Below are 25482 nucleotides of genomic sequence, written 5' to 3' on the forward strand. Positions count from 1 at the left end.
CAAATATGTGTTATTTATACTGTTAATAAACCATCAAAATCTTCAGTAATTATATTTAATATACTGTACATAAAATATCAAAAATTACATCAAATGTATATTATACACTCTAAATAAAATATCAAAAAGGACTGTAAATATATATTACACTCTATGTATAATATCAAAAACTACACCAAATATATATTATATAATTTACATAAAATATCAAAGTACACCAAATATATATTACATACTGTACATAAAATATCAAAAGTACACCAAATATATATTATATACTGTACATAAAATATCAAAAAGTACAGTAAATATATTTCATATTTTGTACATATACTATTATCTAAAACTACACCAAATACATTTTACATACTGTAAATAAAATATCAAAGTTACAGTAAGTATATATTATCTACTGTACATAAAATATCAAAAAGTACACAAAATATGTGTTTTATATACTGTAAATAAACTATCAAAATCTTCAGTAATTATATTTAATATACTGCACATAAAATATCAAAAATTACACCAAATGTATATTATACACTCTAAATAAAATATCAAAAAGGACAGTAAATATATATTACAGTGTATGTAAAATATCAAAAACTACACCAAATATATATTATATAATTTACATAAAATATCAAAAGTACACCAAATATATATTATATACTGTTCATTAAATATCAAAAAGTACAGTAAATATATTTCATATACTGTACATATAATATTAACTAAAAGTACACGAAATACATTTTACATACTGTAAATAAAATATGAAAAATTACACTAAGTTTATATTATCTACTGTACATAAAATATCAAAAAGTACACCAAATATGTGTTATATATACTGTAAATAAACTATCAAAATCTTCAGTAATTATATTTAATATACTGTACATAAAATATCAAAAATTACACCAAATGTATATTATACACTCTAAATAAAATATCAAAAAGGAGAGTAAATATATATTACACTCTATGTAAAATATCAAAAACTACACCAAATATATATTATATAATTTACATAAAATATCAAAAGTACACCAAATATATATTATATACTGTACATAAAATATCAAAAAGTACAGTAAATATATTTCATATATTGTACATATAATATTAACTAAAAGTACACCAAATACATTTTACATACGGTAAATAAAATATCAAAAATTACAGTAAGTATATATTATCTACTGTACATAAAATATCAAAAAGTACACCAAATATCTGTTATATATAGTGTAAATAAACTATCAAAATATTCAGTAATTATATTTAATATACTGTTCATAAAATATCAAAAATTACAACAAATGTATATTATACACTCTAAATAAAATATCAAAAAGACAGTAAATATATATTACACTCTATGTAAAATATCAAAAACTACACCAAATATATATTATATAATTTACATAAAATATCAAATGTACACGAAATATATATTATATACTGTACATAAAATATCAAAAAGTACAGTAAATATATTTCATAGATTGTACATGTAATATTAACTAAAAGCACACCAAATACATTTTACATACTGTAAATAAAATATCAAAAATTACAGTAAGTATATATTATCTACTGTACATAAAATATCAAAAAGTACTACAAATATGTGTTATACATACTGTAAATAAACTATCAAAATCTTCAGTAATTTTATTTAACATACTGTACATAAAATATCAAAAATTACACCAAATATATATTATACATTCTAAATAAAATATCAAAAATGACAGTAAATATATATTACACTCTATGTAAAATATCAAAAACTACACCAAATATATATTGTATAATTTACATAAAATATCAAAAGTACACCAAATATATATTATATACTGTACATAAAATATCAAAAAGTACAGTAAATATATTTCATATATTGTACATGTAATATTAACTAAAAGTACACCAAATACATTTTACATACTGTAAATAAAATATATAAATTACAGTAAATATATATTATCTACTGTACATAGAATATCAAAAATTACAGTAAATATATTTCATATATTGTACATATAATATTAACTAAAAGTACACCAAATACATTTTACATACTGTAAATAAAATATAAAATTTACAGTAAGTATATATTATCTACTGTACATAAAATATCAAAAAGTACACCAAATAGGCGTTATATATACTGTAAATGAACTATCAAAATCTTCAGTAATTATATTTCATATAATGTTCATAAAATATCAAAAATTACACCAAATGTATATTATACACTCTAAATAAAATATCAAAAAGGACAGTAAATATATATTTCACTCTATGTAAAATATCAAAAACTACACCAAATATATATTATATAATTTACATAAAATATCAAAAGTACACCAAATATATATTATATACTGTACATAAAATATCAAAAAGTACAGTAAATATATTTCATATATTGTACATATAACATTAACTAAAAGTACACCAAATACATTTTGCATACAGTAAATAAAATATCAAAAATTACAGTAAGTATATATTATCTACTGTACATAAAATATCAAAAAGAACACCAAATATGTGTTATATATACTGTAAATAAACTATCAAAATCTTCAGTAATTATATTTATTATACTGTACATAAAATATAAAAAATTACACCAAATGTATATTATACACTCTAAATAAAATATCAAAAATGACAGTAAATATATATTACACTCTATGTAAATTATCAAAACTACACCAAATATATATTATTTAATTTACATAAAATATCAAAAGTACACCAAATATATATTATATACTGTACATAAAATATCAAAAAGTACAGTAAATATATTTCATATATTGTACATATAATATTAACTAAAAGTACACCAAATACATTTTACATACTGTAAATAAAATATCAAAAATTACAGTAAGTATATATTATCTACTGTACATAAAATATCAAAAAGTACACCAAATATGGGATATATATATACTGTAAATAAACTATCAAAATCTTCAGTAATTATATATAATATACTGTACATAAAATATCAATAATTACACCAAATGTATATTATACACTCTAAATAAAATATCAAAAAGGACAGTAAATATATATTACACTCTATGTAAAATATCAAAAACTACACAAAATATATATTATATAATTTACATAAAATATCAAAAGTACACCAAATATATATTATATACTGTACATAAAATATCAAAAACTACAGTAAATATATTTCATATATTGTACATATAATACTAGCTAAAACTACACCAAATACATTTTACATACTGTAAATAAAATATCTAAAATTACAGTAAGTATATATTATCTACTGTACATAAAATATCAAAAAGTAAGCCAAATATGTGTTATATATACTGTAAATAAACTATCAAAATCTTCAGTAATTATATTTAATATACTGCACATAAAATATCAAAAATTACACCAAATGTATATTATACACTCTAAATAAAATATCAAAAAGGACAGTAAATATATATTACACTCATTGTAAAATATGAAAAACTACACCAAATATATATTATATAATTTATATAAAATATCAAAAGTACACCAAATATATATTATAAACTGTACATAAAATATCAAAAAGTACAGTAAATATATTTCATATATTGTACATATAATATTAACTAAAACTACACCAAATACATTTTACATACTGTAAATAAAATATCAAAAATTACAGTAAGTGTATATTATCTACTGTACATAAAATATCAGAAAGTACACCAAATATGTGTTATATATACTGTAAATAAACTATCAAAACCTTCAGTAATTATATTTAATATACTGTACATAAAATATCAAAAATTACACCAAATGTATATTATACACTGTAAATAAAATATCAAAAAGCACAGTAAATATATATTACACTCTATGTAAAATATCAAAAACTACACCAAATATATATTATATAATTTACATAAAATATCAAAAGTACACCAAATATATATTATATACTGTACATAAAATATCAAAAAGTACAGTAAATGTATTTCATATATTGTACATATTATATTAACTAAAACTACACCAAATACATTTTATATACTGTAAATAAAATATCAAAAATTACAGTAAGTATATATTGTCTACTGTACATAAAATATCAAAAAGTACACCAAATATGTGTTATATATACTGTAAATAAAGTATCAATGTCTTCAGTAATTATATTTAATATACTGTACATAAAATATCAAAAATTACAACACATGTATATTATACACTCTAAATAAAATATCAAAAAGGACAGTAAATATATATTACACTCTATGTAAAATATCAAAAACTACACCGTATATATTATATAATTTACATAAAATATCAAAAGTACACCAAGTATATATTATATACTGTACATAAAATATCAAAAAGTACAGTAAATATATTTCATATTTTGTACATATACTATTAACTAAAAGTACACCAAATACATTTTACATACTGTAAATAAAATATCAAAAATTCGGTATGTATATATTATCTACTGTACATAAAATATCAAAAAGTACACCAAATATGTGTTATTTATACTGTTAATAAACCATCAAAATCTTCAGTAATTATATTTAATATACTGTACATAAAATATCAAAAATTACATCAAATGTATATTATACACTCTAAATAAAATATCAAAAAGGACTGTAAATATATATTACACTCTATGTATAATATCAAAAACTACACCAAATATATATTATATAATTTACATAAAATATCAAAGTACACCAAATATATATTACATACTGTACATAAAATATCAAAAGTACACCAAATATATATTATATACTGTACATAAAATATCAAAAAGTACAGTAAATATATTTCATATATTGTACATATAATATTATCTAAAACTACACCAAATACATTTTACATACTGTAAATAAAATATCAAAAGTTACAGTAAGTATATATTATCTACTGTACATAAAATATCAAAAAGTACACAAAATATGTGTTATATATACTGTAAATAAACTATCAAAATCTTCAGTAATTATATTTAATATACTGCACATAAAATATCAAAAATTACACCAAATGTATATTATACACTCTAAATAAAATATCAAAAATGACAGTAAATATATATTACACTGTATGTAAAATATCAAAAATTACACCAAATATATATTATATAATTTACATAAAATATCAAAAGTACACCAAATATATATTATATACTGTTCATTAAATATCAAAAAGTACAGTAAATATATTTCATATATTGTACATATAATATTAACTAAAAGTACACGAAATACATTTTACATACTGTAAATAAAATATCAAAAATTACAGTAAGTATATATTATCTACTGTACATAAAATATCAAAAAGTACACCAAATATGTGTTATATATACTGTAAATAAACTATCAAAATCTTCAGTAATTATATTTAATATACTGTACATAAAATATCAAAAATTACACCAAATGTATATTATACACTCTAAATAAAATATCAAAAAGGACAGTAAATATATATTACACTCTATGTAAAATATCATAAACTACACCAAATATATATTATATAATTTACATAAAATATCAAAAGTACACCAAATATATATTATATACTTTACATAAAATATCAAAAAGTACAGTAAATATATTTCATATATTGTACATATAATATTAACTAAAAGTACACTAAATACATTTTACATACGGTAAATAAAATATCAAAAATTACAGTAAGTATATATTTTCTACTGTACATAAAATATCAAAAAGTACACAAAAGATGTGTTATATATACTGTAAATAAACTATCAAAATCTTCAGTAATTATATTTAATATACTGTTCATAAAATATCAAAAATTACACCAAATGTATATTATACACTCTAAATAAAATATCAAAAAGGACAGTAAATATATATTAAACTCTATGTAAAATTTGAAAAACTACACCAAATATATATTATATAATTTACATAAAATATCAAAAGTACACCAAATATATATTATATACTGTACATAAAATATCAAAAAGTACAGTAAATATATTCCATATATTGTACATATAATACTAACTAAAACTACACCAAATACATTTTACATACTGTAAATAAAATATCAAAAATTACAGTAAGTATATATCTACTGTACATAAAATATCAAAAAGTACGCCAAATATGTGTTATATATACTGTAAATAAACTATCAAAATCTTCAGTAATTATATTTAATATACTGTTCATAAAATATCAAAAATTACACCACATGTATATTACACACTCTAAATAAAATATCAAAAAGGACAGTAAATATATATTACACTCTATGTAAAATTTGAAAAACTACACCAAATATATATTATATAATTTACATAAAATATCAAAAGTACACCAAATATATATTATAAACTGTACATAAAATATCAAAAAGTACAGTAAATATATTTCATATATTGTACATATAATATTAACTAAAACTACACCAAATACATTTTACATACTGTAAATAAAATATCAAAAATTACAGTAATTATATATTATCTACTGTACATAAAATATCAAAAAGTACATAAAATATGTGTTATATATAGTGTAAATAAACTATCAATACCTTCAGTAATTATATTTTATATACTGTACATAAAATATCAAAAATTACACCAAATGCATATTATACACTCTAAATAAAATATCAAAAAGGACAGTAAATATATATTACACTCTATGTAAAATATCAAAAACTACACCAAATATATATTATATAATTTACGTAAAATATCAAAAGTACACCAAATATATATTATATACTGTACATAAAATATCAAAAAGTACAGTAAATGTATTTCATATATTGTACATATAATATTAACTAAAAGTACACCAAATACATTTTACATACTCTAAATAAAATATCAAAAATTACAGTAGGTATATATTATCTACTGTACATAAATTATCAAAAACTACACCAAATATATGTTATATATACTGTAAATAAACTATCAAATTCTTAAGTAATTATATTTAATATACTGTACATAAAATATCAAAAATTACACCAAATGTATATTATACACTCTAAATAAAATTTCAAAAAGGACAGTAAATATATATTACACTCTATGTAAAATATCAAAAACTACACCAAATATATATTATATAATTTACATAAAATATCAAAAGTACACCAAATATATATTATATACTCTACATAAAATATCAAAAAGTACAGTAAATATATTCCATATATTGTACATATAATACTAACTAAAACTACACCAAATACATTTTACATACTGTAAATAAAATATCAAAAATTACAGTAAGTATATATTATCTACTGTACATAAAATATCAAAAAGTACGCCAAATATGTGTTATATATACTGTAAATAAACTATCAAAATCTTCAGTAATTATATTTAATATACTGTTCATAAAATATCAAAAATTACACCAAATGTATATTATACACTCTAAATAAAATATCAAAAAGGACAGCAAATATATATTACACTCTATGTAAAATTTGAAAAACTACACCAAATATATATTATATAATTTACATAAAATATCAAAAGTACACCAAATATATATTATAAACTGTACATAAAATATCAAAAAGTACAGTAAATATATTTCATATATTGTACATATAATATTAACTGAAACTACACCAAATACATTTTACATACTGTAAATAAAATATCAAAAATTACAGTAAGTATATATTATCTACTGTACATAAAATATCAAAAAGTACACCAAATATGTGTTATATATACTGTAAATAAACTATCAATATCTTCAGTAATTATATTTAATATACTGTACATAAAATATCAAAAATTACACCAAATGTATATTATACACTCTAAATAAAATATCAAAAAGGACAGTAAATATATATTACACTCTATGTAAAATATCAAAAACTACACCAAATATATATTATATAATTTACATAAAATATCAAAAGTACACCAAATATATATTATATACTGTACATAAAATATCAAAAAGTACAGTAAATGTATTTCATATATTGTACATATAATATTAACTAAAAGTACACCAAATACTTTTTACATACTCTAAATAAAATATCAAAAATTTCAGTAGGTATATATTATCTACTGTACATAAAATATCAAAAAGTACACCAAATATGTGTTATATATACTGTAAATAAACTATCAAATTCTTAAGTAATTATATTTAATATACTGTACATAAAATATCAAAAATTACACCAAATGTATATTATACACTCTAAATAAAATATCAAAAAGGACAGTAAATATATATTACATTCTATGTAAAATATCAAAAACTACACCAAATATATATTATATAATTTACATAAAATATCAAAAGTACACCAAATATATATTATATAATGTACATAAAATATCAAAAAGTACAGTAAATATATTTCATATATTGTACATATAATATTAATTAAAACTACACCAAATGCATTTTATATACTGTAAATAAAATATCAAAAACTACAGTAAGTATATATTATCTACTGTAAACAAAATGTCAATAAGTACACCAAATATGTGTTATATATACTGTAAATAAACTATCAAAATCTTCAGTAATTATATTTAATGTACTGTACATAAAATATCAAAAATTACACCAATTGTATATTATACACTCTAAATAAAATATCAAAAAAGGACAGTATATATATATTACACTCTATGTAAAATATCAAAATCTACACCAAATATATATTATATAATTTACATAAAATATCAAAAGTACACCAAATATATATTATATACTGTACATAAAATATCAAAAAGTACAGTAAATATATTTCATATATTGTACATATAATATTAACTAAAACTACACCAAATACATTTTACATACTGTAAATAAAATATAAAAAATTTCAGTAAGTATATATTATCTACTGTACATAAAATATCACAAAGTACACCAAATATGTGTTATATATACTGTAAATAAACTATCAATATCTTCAGTAATTATATTTAATATACTGTACATAAAATATCAAAAATTACACCAAATGTATATTATACACTCTAAATAAAATATCAAAAAGGACAGTAAATATATATTACACTCTATGTAAAATATCAAAAACCACACCAAATATATATTTGATAATTTACATAAAATATCCAAAGTACACCAAATATATCTTATATACTTTACATAAAATATCAAAAAGTACAGTAAATATATTTCATATATTGTACATGTAATATTAACTAAAACTACACCAAATACATTTTACATACTGTAAATAAAATATCAAAAATTACAGTAAGTATATATTATCTACTGTACATAAAATATCAAAAAGTACACCAAATATGTGTTATATATACTGTAAATAAACTATCAAAATCTTCAGTAATTATATTTAATATACTGTACATAAAATATCAAAAATTACACCAAATGTATATTCTACACTCTAAATAAAATATCAAAAAGGACAGTAAATATATATTACACTCTATGTAAAATATCAAAAACTACACCAAATATACAGTATATAATTTACATAAAATATCAAAAGTACACCAAATATATATTATATACTGTACATAAAATATCAAAAAGTACAGTAAATATATTTCATATATTGTACATATAATATTAACTAAAACTACACCAAATACATTTTACATACTCTAAATAAAATATCAAAAATTACAGTACGTATATATTATCTACTGTACATAAAATATCAAAAAGTACACCAAATATGTGTTATATATAGTGTAAATAAACTATCAAAATATTCAGTAATTATATTTAATATACTGTTCATAAAATATCAAAAATTACACCAAATGTATATTATACACTCTAAATAAAATATCATAAAGGACAGTAAATATATATTACAATCTATGTAAAATATCAAAAACTACACCAAATATATATTATTTAATTTACATAAAATATCAAAAGTACACCAAATATATATTATATACTGTACATAAAATATCAAAAAGTGCAGTAAATATATTTCATATATTGTACATATAATATTATCTAAAACTACACCAAATACATTTTACATACTGTAAATAAAATATCAAAAGTTACAGTAAGTATATATTATCTACTGTACATAAAATATCAAAAAGTACACAAAATATGTGTTATATATACTGTAAATAAACTATCAAAATCTTCAGTAATTATATTTAATATACTGCACATAAAATATCAAAAATTACACCAAATGTATATTATACACTCTAAATAAAATATCAAAAATGACAGTAAATATATATTACACTGTATGTAAAATATCAAAAACTACACCAAATATATATTATATAATTTACATAAAATATCAAAAGTACACCAAATATATATTATATACTGTTCATTAAATATCAAAAAGTACAGTAAATATATTTCATATATTGTACATATAATATTAACTAAAAGTACACGAAATACATTTTACATACTGTAAATAAAATATCAAAAATTACAGTAAGTATATATTATCTACTGTACATAAAATATCAAAAAGTACACCAAATATGTGTTATATATACTGTACATAAACTATCAAAATCTTCAGTAATTATATTTAATATACTGTACATAAAATATCAAAAATTACACCAAATGTATATTATACACTCTAAATAAAATATCAAAAAGGACAGTAAATATATATTACACTCTATGTAAAATATCATAAACTACACCAAATATATATTATATAATTTACATAAAATATCAAAAGTACACCAAATATATATTATATACTCTACATAAAATATCAAAAAGTACAGTAAATATATTTCATATATTGTACATATAATATTAACTAAAAGTACACCAAATACATTTTACATACGGTAAATAAAATATCAAAAATTACAGTAAGTATATATTATCTACTGTACATAAAATATCAAAAAGTACACCAAAGATGTGTTATATATACTGTAAATAAACTATCAAAATATTCAGTAATTATATTTAATATACTGTACATAAAATATCAAAAATTACACCAAATGTATATTATACACTGTAAATAAAATATCAAAAAGGACAGTAAATATATATTACACTCTATGTAAAATATCAAAAACTACACCAAATATATATTATATAATTTACATAAAATATCAAAAGTACACCAAATATATATTATATACTGTACATAAATTATCAAAAAGTACAGTAAATATATTCCATATATTGTACATATAATACTAACTAAAACTACACCAAATACATTTTACATACTGTAAATAAAATATCAAAAATTACAGTAAGTATATATTATCTACTGTACATAAAATATCAAAAAGTACGCCAAATATGTGTTATATATACTGTCAATAAACTATCAAAATCTTCAGTAATTATATTTAATATACTGTTCATAAAATATCAAAAATTACACCAAATGTATATTATACACTCTAAATAAAATATCAAAAAGGACAGTAAATATATATTACACTCTATGTAAAATTTGAAAAACTACACAAAATATATATTATATAATTTACATAAAATATCAAAAGTACACCAAATATATATTATAAACTCTACATAAAATATCAAAAAGTACAGTAAATATATTTCATATATTGTACATATAATATTAACTAAAACTACACCAAATCCATTTTACATACTGTAAATAAAATATCAAAAATTACAGTAAGTATATATTATCTACTGTACATAAAATATCAAAAAGTACACCAAATATGTGTTATATATACTGTAAATAAACTATCAATATCTTCAGTAATTATATTTAATGTACTGTACATAAAATATCAAAAATTACACCAAATGTATATTATACACTCTAAATAAAATATCAAAAAGGACAGTAAATATATATTACACTCTATGTAAAATATCAAAAACTACACCAAATATATATTATATAATTTACATAAAATATCAAAAGTACACCAAATATATATTATATACTGTACATAAAATATCAAAAAGTACAGTAAATGTATTTCATATATTGTACATATAATATTAACTAAAAGTACACCAAATACATTTTACATACTCTAAAAAAATATCAAAAATTACAGTAGGTATATATAATCTACTGTACATAAAATATCAAAAAGTACACCAAATATGTGTTATATATACTGTAAATAAACTATCAAATTCTTAAGTAATTATATTTAATATACTGTACATAAAATATCAAAAATTACACCAAATGTATATTATACACCCTAAATAAAATATCAAAAAGACAGTAAATATATATTACACTCTATGTAAAATATCAAAAACTACACCAAATATATATTATATAATTTACATAAAATATCAAAAGCACACCAAATATATATTATATAATGTACATAAAATATCAAAAAGTACAGTAAATATATTTCATATATTGTACATATAATATTAATTAAAACTACACCAAATGCATTTTATATACTGTAAATAAAATATCAAAAACTACAGTAAGTATATATTATCTACTGTAAACAAAATGTCAAAAAGTACACCAAATATGTGTTATATATACTGTAAATAAACTATCAAAATCTTCAGTAAGTATATTTAATGTACTGTACATAAAATATCAAAAATTACACCAAATGTATATTATACACTCTAAATAAAATATCAAAAAAGGACAGTATATATATATTACACTCTATGTAAAATATCAAAATCTACACCAAATATATATTATATAATTTACATAAAATATCAAAAGTACACCAAATATATATTATATACTGTACATAAAATATCAAAAAGTACAGTAAATATATTTCATATATTGTACATATAATATTAACTAAAAGTACACCAAATACATTTTACATACTGTAAATAATTTATAAAAAATTACAGTAAGTATATATTATCTACTGTACGTAAAATATCAAAAAGTACACCAAATATGTGTTATATATACTGTAAATAAAATATCAAAATCTTCAGTAATTATATTTAATATACTGTACATAAAATATCAATAATTACACCAAATGTATATTATACACTCTAAATAAAATATCAAAAAGGACAGTAAATATATATTACACTCTATGTAAAATATCAAAAACTACACCGTATATATTATATAATTTACATAAAATATCAAATGTACACCAAATATATATTATATACTGTACATAAAATATCAAAAAGTACAGTAAATATATTTCATATTTTGTACATATACTATTAACTAAAACTACACCAAATACATTTTACATACTGTAAATAAAACATCAAAAATTTCAGTAAGTATATATTATCTACTGTACACAAAATATCAAAAAGTACACAAAATATGGGTTATATATAGTGTAAATAAACTATCAAAACCTTCAGTAATTATATTTAATATACTGTACATAAAATATCAAAAATTACAACAAATGTATATTATACACTCTAAATAAAATATCAAAAATGACAGTAAATATATATTACACTCTATGTAAAATATCAAAAACTACACAAAATATATATTATATAATTTACATAAAATATCAAAAGTACACCAAATATATATTATATACTCTTCATTAAATATCAAAAAGTACAGTAAATATATTTCATATATTGTACATATAATATTAACTAAAAGTACACGAAATACATTTTACATACTGTAAATAAAATATCAAAAATTACAGTAAGTATATATTATCTACTGTACATAAAATATCAAAAAGTACACCAAATCTGTGTTATATATACTGTAAATAAACTATCAAAATCTTCAGTAATTATATTTAATATACTGTACATAAAATATCAAAAATTACACCAAATGTATATTATACACTCTAAATAAAATATCAAAAAGTACAGTAAATATATATTACACTCTATGTAAAATATCAAAAACTACACCAAATATATATTATATAATTTACATAAAATATCAAAAGTACACCAAATATATATTATATACTGTACATAAAATATCAAAAAGTACAGTAAATATATTCCATATATTGTACATATAATACTAACTAAAACTACACCAAATACATTTTACATACTGTAAATAAAATATCAAAAATTACAGTAAGTATATATTATCTACTGTACATAAAATATCAAAAAGTACGCCAAATATGTGTTATATATACTGTAAATAAACTAGAAACATCTTCAGTAATTATATTTAATATACTGTTCATAAAATATCAAAAATTACACCAAATGTATATTATACACTCTAAATAAAATATCAAAAAGGACAGTAAATATATATTACACTCTATGTAAAATTTGAAAAACTACACCAAATATATATTATATAATTTACATAAAATATCAAAAGTACACCAAATATATATTATAAACTGTACATAAAATATCAAAAAGTACAGTAAATATATTTCATATATTGTACATATAATATTAACTAAAACTACACCAAATTCATTTTACATACTGTAAATAAAATATCAAAAATTACAGTAAGTATATATAATCTACTGTACATAAAATATCAAAAAGTACACCAAATATGTGTTATATATACTGTAAATACACTATCAATATCTTCAGTAATTATATTTAATATACTGTACATAAAATATCAAAAATTACACCAAATGTATATTATACACTCTAAATAAAATATCAAAAAGGACAGTAAATATATATTACACTCTATGTAAAATATCAAAAACTACACCAAATATATATTATATAATTTACATAAAATATCAAAAGTACACCAAATATATATTATATACTGTACATAAAATATCAAAAAGTACAGTAAATGTATTTCATATATTGTACATATAATATTAACTAAAAGTACACCAAATACATTTTACATACTCTAAAAAAATATCAAAAATTACAGTAGGTATATATAATCTACTGTACATAAAATATCAAAAAGTACACCAAATATGTGTTAAATATACTGTAAATAAACTATCAAATTCTTAAGTAATTATATTTAATATACTGTACATAAAATATCAAAAATTACACCAAATGTATATTATACACCCTAAATAAAATATCAAAAAGACAGTAAATATATATTACACTCTATGTAAAATATCAAAAACTACACCAAATATATATTATATAATTTACATAAAATATCAAAAGCACACCAAATATATATTATATAATGTACATAAAATATCAAAAAGTACAGTAAATATATTTCATATATTGTACATATAATATTAATTAAAACTACACCAAATGCATTTTATATACTGTAAATAAAATATCAAAAACTACAGTAAGTATATATTATCTACTGTAAACAAAATGTCAAAAAGTACACCAAATATGTGTTATACATACTGTAAATAAACTATCAAAATCTTCAGTAATTATATTTAATGTACTGTACATGAAATATCAAAAATTACACCAAATGTATATTATACACTCTAAATAAAATATCAAAAAAGGACAGTATATATATATTACACTCTATGTAAAATATCAAAATCTACACCAAATATATATTATATAATTTACATAAAATATCAAAAGTACACCAAATATATATTATATACTGTACATAAAATATCAAAAAGTACAGTAAATATATTTCATATATTGTACATATAATATTAACTAAAAGTACACCAAATACATTTTATATACTGTAAATAATTTATAAAAAATTACAGTAAGTATATATTATCTACTGTACATAAAATATCAAAAAGTACACCAAATATGTGTTATATATACTGTAAATAAAATATCAAATTCTTCAGTAATTATATTTAATATACTGTACATAAAATATCAATAATTACACCAAATGTATATTATACACTCTAAATAAAATATCAAAAAGGACAGTAAATATATATTACACTCTATGTAAAATATCAAAAACTACACCGTATATATTATATAATTTACATAAAATATCAAAAGTACACCAAATATATATTATATACTGTACATAAAATATCAAAAAGTACAGTAAATATATTTCATATTTTGTACATATACTATTAACTAAAACTACACCAAATACATTTTACATACTGTAAATAAAACATCAAAAATTTCAGTAAGTATATATTATCTACTGTACACAAAATATCAAAAAGTACACAAAATGTGTGTTATATATAGTGTAAATAAACTATCAAAATCTTCAGTAATTATATTTAATATACTGTACATAAAATATCAAAAATTACAACAAATGTATATTATACACTCTAAATAAAACATCAAAAATGACAGTAAATATATATTACACTCTATGTAAAATATCAAATACTACACCAAATATATATTATATAATTTACATAAAATATCAAAAGTACACCAAATATATATTATATACTCTTCATTAAATATCAAAAATTACAGTAAATATATTTCATATATTGTACATATAATATTAACTAAAAGTACACGAAATACATTTTACATACTGTAAATAAAATATCAAAAATTACAGTAAGTATATATTATCTACTGTACATAAAATATCAAAAAGTACACCAAATCTGTGTTATATATACTGTAAATAAACTATCAAAATCTTCAGTAATTATATTTAATATACTGTACATAAAATATCAAAAATTGCACCAAATGTATATTATACACGCTAAATAAAATATCAAAAAGGACAGTAAATATATATTACACTCTATGTAAAATATCATAAACTACACCAAATATATATTATTTAATTTACATAAAATATCAAAAGTACACCAAATATATATTATATACTGTACATAAAATATCAAAAAGTACAGTAAATATATTTCATATATTGTACATATAATATTAACTAAAAGTACACCAAATACATTTTACATACGGTAAATAAAATATCAAAAATTACAGTAAGTATATATTATCTACTGTACATAAAATATCTAAAAGTACACCAAATATGTGTTATATATACTGTAAATAAACTATCAAAATCTTCAGTAATTATATTTAATATACTGTACATAAAATATCAACAATTACACCAAATGTATATTATACACTCTAAATAAAATATCAAAAAGGACAGTAAATATATATTACACTCTATGTAAAATATCAAAAACTACACCAAACATATATTATATAATTTACATAAAATATCAAAAGTACACCAAATATATATTATATACTGTACATAAAATATCAAAAAGTACAGTAAATATATTCCATATATTGTACATATAATACTATCTAAAACTACACCAAATACATTTTACATACTGTAAATAAAATATCAAAAATTACAGTAAGTATATATTATCTACTGTACATAAAATATCAAAAAGTACACCAAATATGTGTTATATATACTGTAAATAAACTATCAATATCTTCAGTAATTATATTTAATATACTGTACATAAAATATCAAAAATTACAACAAATGTATATTATACACTCAAAATAAAATATCAAAAACGACAGTAAATATATATTACACTCTATGTAAAATATCAAAAACTACACCAAATATATATTATTTAATTTACATAAAATATCAAAAGTACACCAAATATATATTATATACTGTACATAAAATATCAAAAAGTACAGTAAATGTATTTCATATATTGTACATATAATATTAACTAAAAGTACACCAAATACATTTTACATACTCTAAATAAAATATCAAAAATTACAGTACGTATATATTATCTACTGTACATAAATTATCAAAAAGTACACCAAATATGTGTTATATATGCTGTAAATAAACTATCAAAATCTTCAGTAATTATATTTAATGTACTGTACATAAAATATCAAAAATTACACCAAATGTATATTATACACTCTAAATAAAATATCAAAAAAGGACAGTATATATATATTACACTCTATGTAAAATATCAAAATCTACACCAAATATATATTATATAATTTACATAAAATATCAAAAGTACACCAAATATATATTATATACTGTACATAAAATATCAAAAAGTACAGTAAATATATTTCATATATTGTACATATAATATTAACTAAAAGTACACCAAATACATTTTACATACTGTAAATAAAATATAAAAAATTACAGTAAGTATATATTATCTACTGTACATAAAATATTAAAAAGGACACCAAATATGTGTTATATATATGGTAAATAAACTATCAAAATCTTCAGTAATTATATTTAATATACTGTACATAAAATATCAATAATTACACCAAATGTATATTATACACTCTAAATAATATATCAAAAACGACAGTAAATATATATTACACTCTATGTAAAATATCAAAAACTACACCGTATATATTATATAATTTACATAAAATATCAAAAGTACACCAAATATATATTATATACTGTACATAAAATATCAAAAAGTACAGTAAATATATTTCGTATTTTGTACATATACTATTAACTAAAACTACACCAAATACATTTTACATACTGTAAATAAAATATCAAAAATTACAGTAAGTATATATTATCTACTGAACATAAAATATCAAAAAGTACACCAAATATGTGTTATATATACTGTAAATAAACTATCAAAATCTTCAGTAATTATATTTAATATACTGTACATAAAATATCAAAAATTACACCAAATGTATATTATACACTCTAAATAAAATATCAAAAAGGACAGTAAATATATATTACACTCTATGTAAAATATCAAAAACTACACCAAATATATATTTTATAATTTACATAAAATATCAAAAGTACACCAAATATATATTATATACTTCACATAATATATCAAAAAGTACAGTAAATATATTTCATATATTGTACATATAATATTAACTAAAACTACACCAAATACATTTTACATACTGTAAATAAAATATCAAAAATTACAGTAAGTGTATATTATCTACTGTACATAAAATATCAAAAAGTACACCAAATATGTGTTATATATACTGTAAATAAACTATCAAAATCTTCAGTAATTATATTTAATATACTGTACATAAAATATCAAAAATTACACCAAATGTATATTCTACACTCTAAATAAAATATCAAAAAGGACAGTAAATATATATTACACTCTATGTAAAATATCAAAAACTACACCAAATATACAGTATATAATTTACATAAAATATCAAAAGTACACCAAATATATATTATATACTGTACATAAAATATCAAATGTACAGTAAATATATTTCATATATTGTACATATAATATTAACTAAAACTACACCAAATACATTTTACATACTGTAAATAAAATATCAAAAATTACAGTAAGTATATATTATCTACTGTACATAAAATATCAAAAAGTACACCAAATATGTGTTATATATAGTGTAAATAAACTATCAAAATATTCAGTAATTATATTTAATATACTGTTCATAAAATATCAAAAATTACACCAAATGTATATTATACACTCTAAATAAAATATCATAAAGGACAGTAAATATATATTACAATCTATGTAAAATATCAAAAACTACACCAAATATATATTATTTAATTTACATAAAATATCAAAAGTACACCAAATATATATTATATACTCTACATAAAATATCAAAAAGTACAGTAAATATATTTCATATATTGTACATATAATATTATCTAAAACTACAACAAATACATTTTACATACTGTAAATAAAATATCAAAGTTACAGTAAGTATATATTATCTACTGTACATAAAATATCAAAAAGTACACAAAATATGTGTTTTATATACTGTAAATAAACTATCAAAATCTTCAGTAATTATATTTAATATACTGCACATAAAATATCAAAAATTACACCAAATGTATATTATACACTCTAAATAAAATATCAAAAATGACAGTAAATATATATTACACTGTATGTAAAATATCAAAAACTGCACCAAATATATATTATATAATTTACATAAAATATCAAAAGTACACCAAATATATATTATATACTGTTCATTAAATATCAAAAAGTACAGTAAATATATTTCATATACTGTACATATAATATTAACTAAAAGTACACGAAATACATTTTACATACTGTAAATAAAATATGAAAAATTACACTAAGTATATATTATCTACTGTACATAAAATATCAAAAAGTACACCAAATATGTGTTATATATACTGTAAATAAACTATCAAAATCTTCAGTAATTATATTTAATATACTGTACATAAAATATCAAAAATTACACCAAATGTATATTATACACTCTAAATAAAATATCAAAAAGGAGAGTAAATATATATTACACTCTATGTAAAATATCAAAAACTACACCAAATATATATTATATAATTTACATAAAATATCAAAAGTACACCAAATATATATTATATACTGTACATAAAATATCAAAAAGTACAGTAAATATATTTCATATATTGTACATATAATATTAACTAAAAGTACACCAAATACATTTTACATACGGTAAATAAAATATCAAAAATTACAGTAAGTATATATTATCTACTGTACATAAAATATCAAAAAGTACACCAAATATCTGTTATATATAGTGTAAATAAACTATCAAAATATTCAGTAATTATATTTAATATACTGTTCATAAAATATCAAAAATTACACCAAATGTATATTATACACACTTAATAAAATATCAAAAAGGACAGTAAATATATATTACACTCTATGTAAAATATCAAAAACTACACCAAATATATATTATATAATTTACATAAAATATCAAAAGTTCACCAAATATATATTATATACTGTACATAAAATATCAAAAACTACAGTAAATATATTCCATATATTTTACATATAATACTAACTAAAACTACACCAAATATATTTTACATACCGTAAATAAAATATCAAAAATTACACTAAGTATATATTATCTACTGTACATAAAATATCAAAAAGTACACCAAATATGTGTTATATATACTGTAAATAAACTATCAAAATCTTCAGTAATTATATTTAATATACTGTACATAAAATATCAAAAATTACACCAAAGGTATATTATACACTCTAAATAAAATATCAAAAAGGACAGTAAATATATATTACACTCTATGTAAAATATGAAAAACTACACGAAGTATATATTATATAATTTACATAAAATATCAAAAGTACACCAAATATATATTATATACTGTACATAAAATATCAAAAAATACAGTAAATGTATTTCATATATTGTACATATAATATTAACTAAAAGTACACCAAATACATTTTACATACTCTAAATAAAATATCAAAAATTACAGTAGGTATATATTATCTACTGTACATAAATTATCAAAAAGTACACCAAATATGTGTTATATATACTGTAAATAAACTATCAAATTCTTAAGTAATTATATTTAATATACTGTACATAAAATATCAAAAATGACACCAAATGTATATTATACACTCTAAATAAAATATCAAAAAGGACAGTAAATATATATTACACTCTATGTAAAATATCAAAAACTACACCAAATATATATTATATAATTTACATAAAATATCAAAAGTACACCAATATATATTATATAATGTACATAAAATATCAAAAAGTACAGTAAATATATTTCATATATTGTACATATAATATTAATTAAAACTACACCAAAAGCATTTTATATACTGTAAATAAAATATCAAAAACTACAGTAAGTATATATTATCTACTGTAAACAAAATGTCAAAAAGTACACCAAATATGTGTTATATATACTGTAAATAAACTATCAAAATCTTCAGTAATTATATTTAATGTACTGTACATAAAATATCAAAAATTACGCCAAATGTATATTATACACTCTAAGTAAAATATCAAAAAGGACAGTAAATATATATTACACTCTATGTAAAATATCAAAAACTACACCAAATATATATTATATAATTTACATAAAATATCAAAAGTACACCAAATATATATTATATACTGTACATAAAATATCAAAAAGTACAGTAAATATATTTCATATATTGTACATATAATATTAACTAAAACTACACCAAATACATTTTACAGACTGTAAATAAAATATCAAAAATTACAGTAAGTATATATTATCTACTGTACATAAAATATCAAAAAGTACACCAAATATGAGTTATATATACTGTAAATAAACTATCAAAATCTTCAGTAATTATATTTAATATACTGTACATAAAATATCAAAAATTACACCAAATGTATATTATACACTCTAAATAAAATATCAAAAAGGACAGTAAATATATATTACACTCTCTGTAAAATATCAAAAACTACACCAAATATATATTATTTAATTTACATAAAATATCAAAAGTACACCAAATATATATTATGTACTGTACATAAAATATCAAAAAGTACAGTAAATGTATTTCATATATTGTACATATAATATTAACTAAAACTACACCAAATACATTTTACATACTGTAAATAAAATATCAAAAATTACAGTAAGTATATATTATCTACTGTACATAAAATATCAAAAAGTACACCAAATATGTGTTATATATACTGTAAATAAACTATCAAAATCTTCAGTAATTATATTTAATATACTGCACATAAAATATCAAAAATTACACCAAATGTATATTATACACTCTAAATAAAATATCAAAAAGGACAGTAAATATATATTTCACTCTATGTAAAATATCAAAAACTACACCAAATATATATTATATAATTTATATAAAATATCAAAATTACACCAAATATATATTATATACTGTACATAAAATACCAAAAAGTACAGTAAATATATTTCATATATTGTACATATAATATTAACTAAAACTACACCAAATACATTTTACATACTGAAAATAAAATATCAAAAATTAGAGTAAGTATATATTATCTACTGTACATAAAATATCAAAAAGTTCACCAAATATGTGTTATATATACTGTAAATAAACTATCAAAATCTTCAGTAATTATATTTAATATACTCTACATAAAATATCAAAAATTACAACAAATGTATATTATACACTCTAAATAAAATATCAAAAAGGACAGTAAATATATATTACACTCTATGTAAAATATCAAAAACTACACCAAATATATATTATATAATTTACATAAAATATCAAAAGTACCCCAAATATATATTATATACTGTACATAAAATATCAAGAAGTACAGTAAATATATTTCATATATTGTACATATAATATTACCGAAAAGTACAACAAATACATTTTACATACTGTAAATAAAATACAAAAAATTACAGTAAGTATATATTATCTACTGTACCTAAACTATAAAAAAGTACACCAAATATGTGTTATATATACTGTAAATAATCTATCAAAATCTTCAGTAATTATATTTAATGTACTCTTCATAAAATATCAAAAATTACACCAAATGTATATTATACACTCTAAATAAAATATCAAAAATGACAATAAATATATATTACACTCTATGTAAAATATCAAAAACTACACCAAATATATATTATATAATTTACATAAAATATCAAAAGTAAACCAAATATATATTATATACTGTACATAAAATATCAAATAGTACAGTAAATATATTTCATATATTGTACATATAATATTAACTAAAAGTACACCAAATACATTTTACATACTGTAAATAAAATATCAAATATTACAGTAAGTATATATTATCTACTGTACATAAATTATCAAAAAGTACAGTAAATATATTTCATATATTGTACATATAATATTAACTAAAAGTACACCAAATACATTTTACATACTGTAAGTAAAATATCAAAAATTCCAGTAAGTATATATTATCTACCGTACATAAAATATCAAAATGTACACCAAATATGTGTTATATATACTGTAAATAAACTATCAAAATCTTCAGTAATTATATTTAATATACTGTACATAAAATATAAAAAATTACACCAAATGTATATTATACACTCTAAATAAAATATCAAAAAGGACAGTAAATATATATTATACTCTATGTAAAATATCAAAAACTACACCAAATATATATTATATAATTTACATAAAATATCAAAAGTACACCAAATATATATTATATACTGTACATAAAATATCAAAAAGTACAGTAAATATATTTCCTATATTGTACATATAATATTAACTAAAAGTACACCAAATACATTTTATATACTGTAAATAAAATATCAAAAATTACAGTAAGTATATATTATCTACTGTACATAAAATATCAAAAAGTACACCAAATATGTGTTATATATACTGTAAATAAACTATTAAAATCTTCAGTAATTATATTTAATATACTGTTCATAAAATATCAATAATTACACCAAATGTATATTATACACTATAAATAAAATATCAAAAAGAACAGTAAATATATATTACACTCTATGTAAAATATCAAAAACTACACCAAATATATATTATATAATTTACATAAAATATCAAAAGTACACCAAATACATATTATATACTGTATATAAAATATCAAAAAGTACAGTAAATATATTTCATATATTGTACATATAATATTAAATAAAACTACAAGAAATACATTTTACAAACTGTAAATAAAATATAAAAAATTATAGTAAGTATATATTATCTACTGTACATAAAATATGAAAAAGTACACCAAACATGTGTTATATATACTGTAAATAAACTATCAAAATCTTCAGTAATTATATTTAATATACTGTTCATAAAATATCAAAAATTACACCAAATGTATAATATACACTCTAAATAAAATATCAAAAAGGACAGTAAATATATATTACACTGTATGTAAAATATCAAAAACTACACCAAATATATATTATATAATTTACATAAAATATCAAAAGTACACCAAATATATATTATATACTGTACATAAAATATCAAAAAGTACAGTAAATATATTTCATATATTGTACATATAATAATAACTAAAAGTACACCAAATACATTTTACATACTGTAAACAAAGTATCAAAAATTACAGTAAGTATATATTATCTACTGTACATAAAATATCAAAAAGTACACCAAATATGTGTTATATATACTGTAAATAAACTATCAAAATCTTCAGTAATTATATTTAATATACTGTTCATAAAATATCAAAAATTACAACAAATGTATATTATACACTCTAAATAAAATATCAAAAAGACAGTAAATATATATTACACTGTATGTAAAATATCAAAAACTACACCAAATATATATTATATAATTTACATAAAATATCAAATGTACACGAAATATATATTATATACTGTACATAAAATATCAAAAAGTACAGTAAATATATTTCATAGATTGTACATGTAATATTAACTAAAAGCACACCAAATACATTTTACATACTGTAAATAAAATATCAAAAATTACAGTAAGTATATATTATCTACTGTACATAAAATATCAAAAAGTACTACAAATATGTGTTATACATACTGTAAATAAACTATCAAAATCTTCAGTAATTTTATTTAACATACTGTACATAA

This window comes from Pan paniscus, chromosome 14 (genome assembly GCF_029289425.2).
Source record: "Pan paniscus chromosome 14, NHGRI_mPanPan1-v2.0_pri, whole genome shotgun sequence".
Taxonomy (NCBI): Eukaryota; Metazoa; Chordata; class Mammalia; order Primates; family Hominidae; genus Pan; species Pan paniscus.